The sequence below is a fragment of the Zea mays genome, chromosome 4 (genome assembly GCF_902167145.1).
Source record: "Zea mays cultivar B73 chromosome 4, Zm-B73-REFERENCE-NAM-5.0, whole genome shotgun sequence".
In the NCBI taxonomy this organism is placed as follows: Eukaryota; Viridiplantae; Streptophyta; class Magnoliopsida; order Poales; family Poaceae; genus Zea; species Zea mays.
The window spans coordinates 246,341,237-246,349,152 of record NC_050099.1 but is presented as its reverse complement, the minus strand read 5'-3'; positions in this window follow the sequence as shown (position 1 = coordinate 246,349,152).

Sequence of the window (7,916 nt, the reverse complement as noted above, 5' to 3'; positions counted from 1 at the left end):
CTCGCGGACTGTCCGGGGTGCACGACCGGACCGTCCGCGACTGGGTCTGTCTGACATCTGACGACACATTAAATGCAATATAGCCGTTGATATAGCCGTTACTGCTGACCGTTGCATTGTTAGCCGTTGATCTACAGGGGCGGACCGTCCGGACCTGGCCGGCGGACCGTCCGGACCTGGCCGGCGGACCGTCCGCGCTCAACAGAATGGAGTAACGGCTAAGAAGTGGTTGGTGGCTATAAATACAACCCCAACCACCTCCATTCACTACATCCAAGCATTCCAACCTTCAACATTCAATACAAGAGCTAGCAATCCATTCCAAGACACATTCAAAGCCTCCATCTCTCCAAATTTCACAATTGAGAAAAGAGATCTTTAGTGATTAGTGACTTGAGAGAGAAAGTGATCCGTGTGTTATTTGTCACTCTTGTCGCTTGGTTTTTGCAATCGTGCTTTCTTTCAATCTTCATTGCGATCAAACTCACTTTTAATTAAGGCAAGAGACATCAATCTTGTGGTGATCCTTGTGGGAACTTTGTGTTCCAAGCATTTGAGAAGAGAAAGCTCACTCGGTCCGAGGGACCATTTGAGAGAGGGAAAGGGTTGAAAGAGACCCGGCCTTTGTGGCCTCCTCAACGGGGAGTAGGTTTAAAAGAACCGAACCTCGGTAAAACAAATCCGTGTGTCTCACTTCATTATTCGCTTGTGATTTGTTTTGCACCCTCTCTCACGGACTCTATTATATTTCTAACGCTAACTCGGCTTGTAGTTGTGATTATTTTTGAGAATTTCAGTTTCGCCCTATTCACCCCCCCTCTAGGCGACTTTCAATTGGTATCAGAGCCCGGTGCTTCATTAGAGCCTAACCGCTCGAAGTGATGTCGGGAGATCACACCAAGAGGGAGATGGAGACCGGCGACAAGCCCACTACGAGCCAAGGGAGCACTTCATCGGAAGAATCCCGCACCAAGAGGAAGGAGAAGAAGAAGGACTCCTCCAAACGGAAGGAGAAAAGATCTTCTTCTTCACACCACAAAGAGAAGAAGGAAAAGTCTTCTTCCCACAAGTCGCATCGGAAAGGCGACAAGCACAAGAGGATGAGGAAAGTGGTCTACTACGAGACCGACACTTCATCAACATCGACCTCCGACTCCGATGCTCCGTCCGTAACTTCTAAGCGCCAAGAGCGCAAGAAGTTTAGTAAGATCCCCTTACACTATTCTCGTACATCTAGACCTACTCCATTACTTTCTGTTCCATTAGGCAAACCGCCAACCTTTGATGGCGAAGATTATGCTAGGTGGAGTGATTTAATGAAATTTCATCTAACCTCACTCCACAAAAGTATATGGAATGTTGTTGAGTTTGGAGCACAGGTACCATCCGTAGGGGATGAAGACTATGATACGGACGAAGTGGCCCAAATCAAGCACTTCAACTCTCAAGCTACAACCATACTCCTAGCCTCTCTAAGCAAGGAGGAATACAACAAGGTGCAAGGGTTGAAGAATGCAAAAGAAATTTGGGACCTACTCAAGACCGCGCACGAAGGTGATGAACTCACCAAGATTACCAAGCGGGAAACGATCGAGGGGGAGCTCGGTCGCTTCCGTCTTCGTCAAGGGGAGGAGCCACAAGACATGTACAACCGGCTCAAGACTTTGGTGAACCAAGTGCGCAACCTTGGAAGCAAGAAGTGGGATGACCACGAGGTGGTTAAGGTTATTCTTAGATCACTCATTTTTCTTAACCCCACTCAAGTTCAATTAATTCGTGGTAATCCTAGATATACTCAAATGACCCCCGAGGAAGTTATCGGGAATTTTGTGAGCTTTGAATGTATGATTAAAGGATCAAAGAAGATCAACGAGCTTGATGAACCCTCCACGTCCGAAGCACAACCGATGGCATTTAAGGCGACGGAGGAGAAGAAGGAGGAGTCTACATCGAGTAGACAACCAATTGACGCCTCCAAGCTCGACAATGAGGAGATGGCTTTAATCATCAAAAGCTTTCGACAAATCCTCAAGCAACGGAAGGGGAAGGATTACAAATCCCGTTCCAAGAAAGTTTGCTACAAGTGTGGTAAGCCCGGTCACTTTATTGCTAAATGTCCATTATCAAGTGACAGTGACAGGGATAACGACAAGAAGGGCAAAAGGAGAGAAAAGAAAAGGTACTACAAGAAGAAGGGCGTCGATGCCCATGTCTGCCGAGAATGGGACTCCGACGAGAGCTCCACCGACTCCTCCTCCGAAGAGGACGCCGCCAACATCGCCGTCACCAAGGGACTTCTCTTCCCCAACGTCGGCCACAAGTGCCTCATGGCAAAGGACGACAAACGGAAGAAGGTTAAATCTAAATCCTCCACTAGATATGAGTCCTCTAGTGATGATAATGCTAGTGATGAGGAAAATAATTTACGTACCCTTTTTGCCGACCTAAACATGCAACAAAAAGAAAAACTAAATGAATTAATTAGTGCCATCCATGAGAAGGATGATCTCTTGGACTCCCAAGAGGACTTCCTAATCAAGGAAAATAAAAAGCATGTTAAGGTTAAAAATGCTTATGCTCTACAAGTTGAAAAATGTGAAAAATTGTCTAGTGAGCTAAGCACTTGCCATGAGACCATTGATAACCTTAGAAATGAAAATGCTAGTTTAATCGCTAAGGTTGATTCTTATGTTTGTGATGCTTCAATTCCCAATCTTAGAAATGATAATGATGATTTGCTTGCTAAGATTAAGGGATTGAATGATTCTCTTGCTAGCCTTAGAGTAGAAAATGAAAATTTGATTGCTAAGGCTAAAGATTTTGATGTTTGCAATACTACTATTTCCGACCTTAGAACTAAGAATGACATGTTGCATGCTAAGGTTGTAGAACTAAAATCTTGCAAACCCTCCACATCTACCGTTGAGCACATTTCTATTTGTACTAGATGTAGAGATGTTGATATCAATGCTATTCATGATCACATGGCTTTAATTAAACAACAAAATAATCATATAGCAATATTAGATGCTAAAATTTCCGAGCATAACTTAGAAAATGAAAAGTTTAAATTTGCTAGAAGTATGCTCTATAATGGGAGACGCCCTGGCATCAAGGATGGCATTGGCTTCCAAAGGGGAGACAATTTCAAACTTAATGCCCCTCCTAAAAACTTGTCTAACTTCGTTAAGGGCAAGGCTCCCATGCCTCAGGATAACGAGGGGTACATTTTGTACCCTGCCGGTTATCCCGAGAGCAAAATTAGGAAAATTCATTCTAGGAAGTCTCACTCTGGCCCTAATCATGCTTTTATGTATAAGGGTGAGACATCTAGTTCTAGGCAACCAACCCGTACCAAGTTGCCTAGAAAGAAAACTCATAATGCATCAAATGATCATGCTATTTCGTTTAAAACTTTTGATGCTTCTTATGTGCTTACTAGCAAATCCGGCAAGGTAGTTGCCAAATTTGTTGGGGGCAAACACAAGGGATCAAAGACTTGTGTTTGGGTACCCAAAGTTCTTGTTTCTAATGCTAAAGGACCCAAAACCGTTTGGGTACCTAAAATCAAGAACTAAAATTGTTTTGTAGGTTTATGCATCCGGGGGCTCAAGTTGGATACTCGACAGCGGGTGCACAAACCACATGACAGGGGAGAAGAAGATGTTCTCCTCATATGAGAAAAACCAAGATCCCCAACGAGATATCACATTCGGGGATGGAAATCAAGGTTTGGTCAAAGGATTGGGTAAAATTGCTATATCACCTGACCATACTATTTCCAATGTTTTTCTTGTAGATTCTGTAGACTACAATTTGCTTTCCGTTTCGCAACTATGTCAAATGGGCTACAACTGTCTATTTACTGATGTAGGTGTCACTGTCTTTAGAAGGAGTGATGATTCAATAGCATTTAAGGGAGTGTTAGAGGGTCAGCTATACTTGGTAGATTTTGATAGAGCTGAACTCGACACTTGCTTAATTGCTAAGACTAACTTGGGTTGGCTCTGGCACCGCCGACTAGCCCATGTTGGAATGAAGAATCTTCATAAGCTTCTAAAGGGAGAGCACATTTTAGGACTAACAAATGTTCATTTTGAGAAAGACAGGATTTGTAGCGCATGCCAAGCCGGGAAGCAAGTTGGCACTCATCATCCACACAAGAACATCATGACAAGTGACAGGCCACTGGAGCTCCTACACATGGATTTATTCGGCCCGATCGCTTACATAAGCATCGGCGGGAGTAAGTACTGTCTAGTTATTGTGGATGATTATTCTCGCTTCACTTGGGTATTCTTTTTGCAGGAAAAATCCCATACCCAAGAAACCTTAAAGGGATTCTTGAGACGAGCTCAAAATGAGTTCAGCTTAAGGATCAAGAAAATTAGAAGCGACAACGTGACGGAGTTCAAGAACTCACAAATAGAAGGCTTCCTTGAGGAGGAGGGCATCAAGCATGAGTTCTCTTCTCCCTACACCCCACAACAAAATGGTGTAGTGGAGAGGAAGAATCGAACTCTATTGGACATGGTGAAAGGGAATTAGGCTTACACCTATTTCCTAATTGATTTTGGTGGTTGAATTGCACAACACAAATCATTGGACTAACTAGTTTGCTCTAGATTATATATGTTCTACAGGTGCCAAAGGTTCATCTACAACTATACTAAATCGACTGTCCGAAATACCGTAGATTATTCCGGACAGGAGAAGCTCTTTGGAAAAACAGGCCAAGCGCGGACCGTCCGGGCCCTTGCGGCGGACCGTCCGCGACACGAGGATGACACTCGGACAGAACCAAAGCAAAAATCCAAGTCTGCACTATGGACCGTCCGGAGGAAAAGAGCGGACCGTCTGAGCCCTCGCGCGGACCGTCCGGCCACAGGCGCGGACCGTCCGGTAGGTGAGAAACCGCAAAACCCGAAGGTGGCGGGTTTGGAGAAATGAATTATAGCGGGCTCGCGGACCGTCCGGGCCAGGCTCGCGGACCGTCCGCGACTGGGTCTGTCTGACATCTGACAACGCATTAAATGCAATATAGCCATTGATATAGCCGTTACTGCTGACCGTTGCGTTTTCAACCGTTGATCTACAGGGGCGGACCGTCCGGACCAGGCGGGCGGACCGTCCGCGCTCAGCAGAATGGAGCAACGGCTAGGAAGTGGTTGGTGGCTATAAATACAACCTCAACCACCTCCATTCAAGTGACCCAAGCATTCCAACCTTCAACATTCAATACAAGAGCTAGCAATCCATTCCAAGACACATTCAAAGCCTCCATCTCTTCAAGTTTCACAATTGAGAAAAGAGATCATTAGTGATTAGTGACTTGAGAGAGAAAGTGATCCGTGTGTTATTTGTCGCTCTTGTCGCTTGGTCTTTTCAATCGTGCTTTCTTGATTCTTTCATTGCAATCAAACTCACTTGTAATTGAGGCAAGAGACACCAATCTTGTGGTGGTCCTTGTGGGAACTTTGTGTTCCAAGTGATTAAGAAGAGAAAGCTCACTCGGTCCGAGGGACCGTTTGAGAGAGGGAAAGGGTTGAAAGAGACCCGGCCTTTGTGGCCTCCTCAACGGGGAGTAGGTTTGCGAGAACCGAACCTCGGTAAAACAAATCCGCGTGTCACACTCCTTATTCTCTTGCGATTTGTTTTGAGAACTCTCTCGCGGACTCGATTATATTTCTAACGCTAACCCGGCTTGTAGTTGTGTTTATTTTTGTAAATTTCAGTTTCGCCCTATTCACCCCCCCTCTAGGCGACTATCAATTGGTATCGGAGCCCGGTGCTTCATTAGAGCCTAACCGCTCGAAGTGATGTCGGGAGATCACGCCAAGAAGGAGATGGAGACCGGCGACAAGCCCACTACAAGCCAAGGGAGCACTTCATCGGAAGAGTCCCGCACCAAGAGGAAGGAGAAGAAGAAGGACTCCTCCAAACGGAAGGAGAAAAGATCTTCTTCCTCACATCACAAAGAGAAGAAGGAAAAATCTTCTTCTCACAAGTCATATCGGAAAGGCGACAACCACAAGAGGATGAGGAAAGTGGTCTACTACGAGACCGACACTTCATCAACATCGACCTCCGACTCCGATGCGCCCTCCGTAACTTCTAAACGCCTAGAGCGTAAGAAGTTTAGTAAGATTCCCTTACACTATCCTCGTACATCTAGACATACTCCATTACTTTCCGTTCCATTAGGCAAACCGCCAACCTTTGACGGTGAAGATTATGCTAGGTGGAGTGATTTAATGAAATTTCATCTAACCTCACTCCACAAAAGTATATGGAATGTTGTTGAGTTTGGAGCGCAGGTACCATCCGTAGGGGATGAAGACTATGATACGGACGAAGTGGCCCAAATCGAGCACTTCAACTCTCAAGCTACAACCATACTCCTCGCTTCTCTAAGCAAGGAGGAATACAACAAGGTACAAGGGTTGAAGAATGCAAAGGAGATTTGGGACCTACTCAAGACCGCGCACGAGGGTGATGAACTCACCAAGATCACCAAGCGGGAAACGATCGAGGGGGAGCTCGGTCGCTTCCGTCTTCGCCAAGGGGAGGAGCCACAAGACATGTACAACCGGCTCAAAACTTTGGTGAACCAAGTGCGCAACCTCGGGAGCAAAAAGTGGGATGACCACGAGGTGGTTAAGGTTATTCTTAGATCACTCATTTTTCTTAACCCTACTCAAGTTCAATTAATTCGTGGTAATCCTAGATATACTCAAATGACCCCCGAGGAAGTTATCGGGAATTTTGTGAGCTTTGAATGTATGATCAAGGGATCAAAGAAGATCAACGAGCTTGACGAACCCTCCACGTCTGAAGCACAACCAGTGGCATTTAAAGCGACGGAGGAGAAGAAGGAGGAGTCTACACCGAGTAGACAACCAATTGACGCCTCCAAGCTCGACAATGAGGAAATGGCTTTAATCATCAAAAGCTTTCGCCAAATCCTCAAGCAACGGAGGGGGAAGGACTACAAACCCCGCTCCAAGAAAGTGTGCTACAAATGTGGTAAGCCCGGTCATTTTATTGCAAAATGTCCTATATCTAGTGACAGTGACAGGGGCGACGACAAGAAGGGAAAGAGGAGAGAAAAGAAGAAGTACTACAAGAAGGGCGGCGATGCCCATGTTTGCCGGGAGTGGGACTCCGACGAGAGCTCCACCGAGTCCTCTTCCGACGAGGACGCCGCCAACATCGCCGTCACCAAGGGACTCCTCTTCCCCAACGTCGGCCACAAGTGTCTCATGGCAAAGGATGGCAAAAAGAAGAAGGTTAAATCTAAATCCTCCACTAAATATGAATCCTCTAGTGATGATAATGCTAGTGATGAGGAGAATAATTTGCGCACCCTTTTTGCCGATCTTAACATGCAACAAAAAGAAAAATTAAATGAATTAATTAGTGCCATCCATGAGAAGGATGATCTCTTGGACTCCCAAGAGGACTTCCTAATCAAGGAAAATAAAAAGCATGTTAAGGTTAAAAATGCTTATGCTCAACAAGTTGAAAAATGTGAAAAATTGTCTAGTGAGCTAAGCGCTTGCCATGAGACTATAGACAACCTTAGAAATGAAAATGCTAGATTAATTGCTAAGGTTGATTCTCATGTTTGTGATGCTTCAATTCCCAATCTTAGAAATGATAATGATGATTTGCTTACTAAGATTAAGGAATTGAATGATTCTCTTGCTAGTCTTAGAGTAGAAAATGAAAATTTGATTGCTAAGGCTAAGGATTTTGATGTTTGCAATGTTACTATTTCCAACCTTAGAAGTGAGAATGATATATTACATGCTAAGGTTGTTGAATTGAAATCTTGCAAACCCTCTACATCTAATGTTGAGCACGTTTCTATTTGTACTAGATGTAGAGATATTGATGTTAATGCTATTCATGAT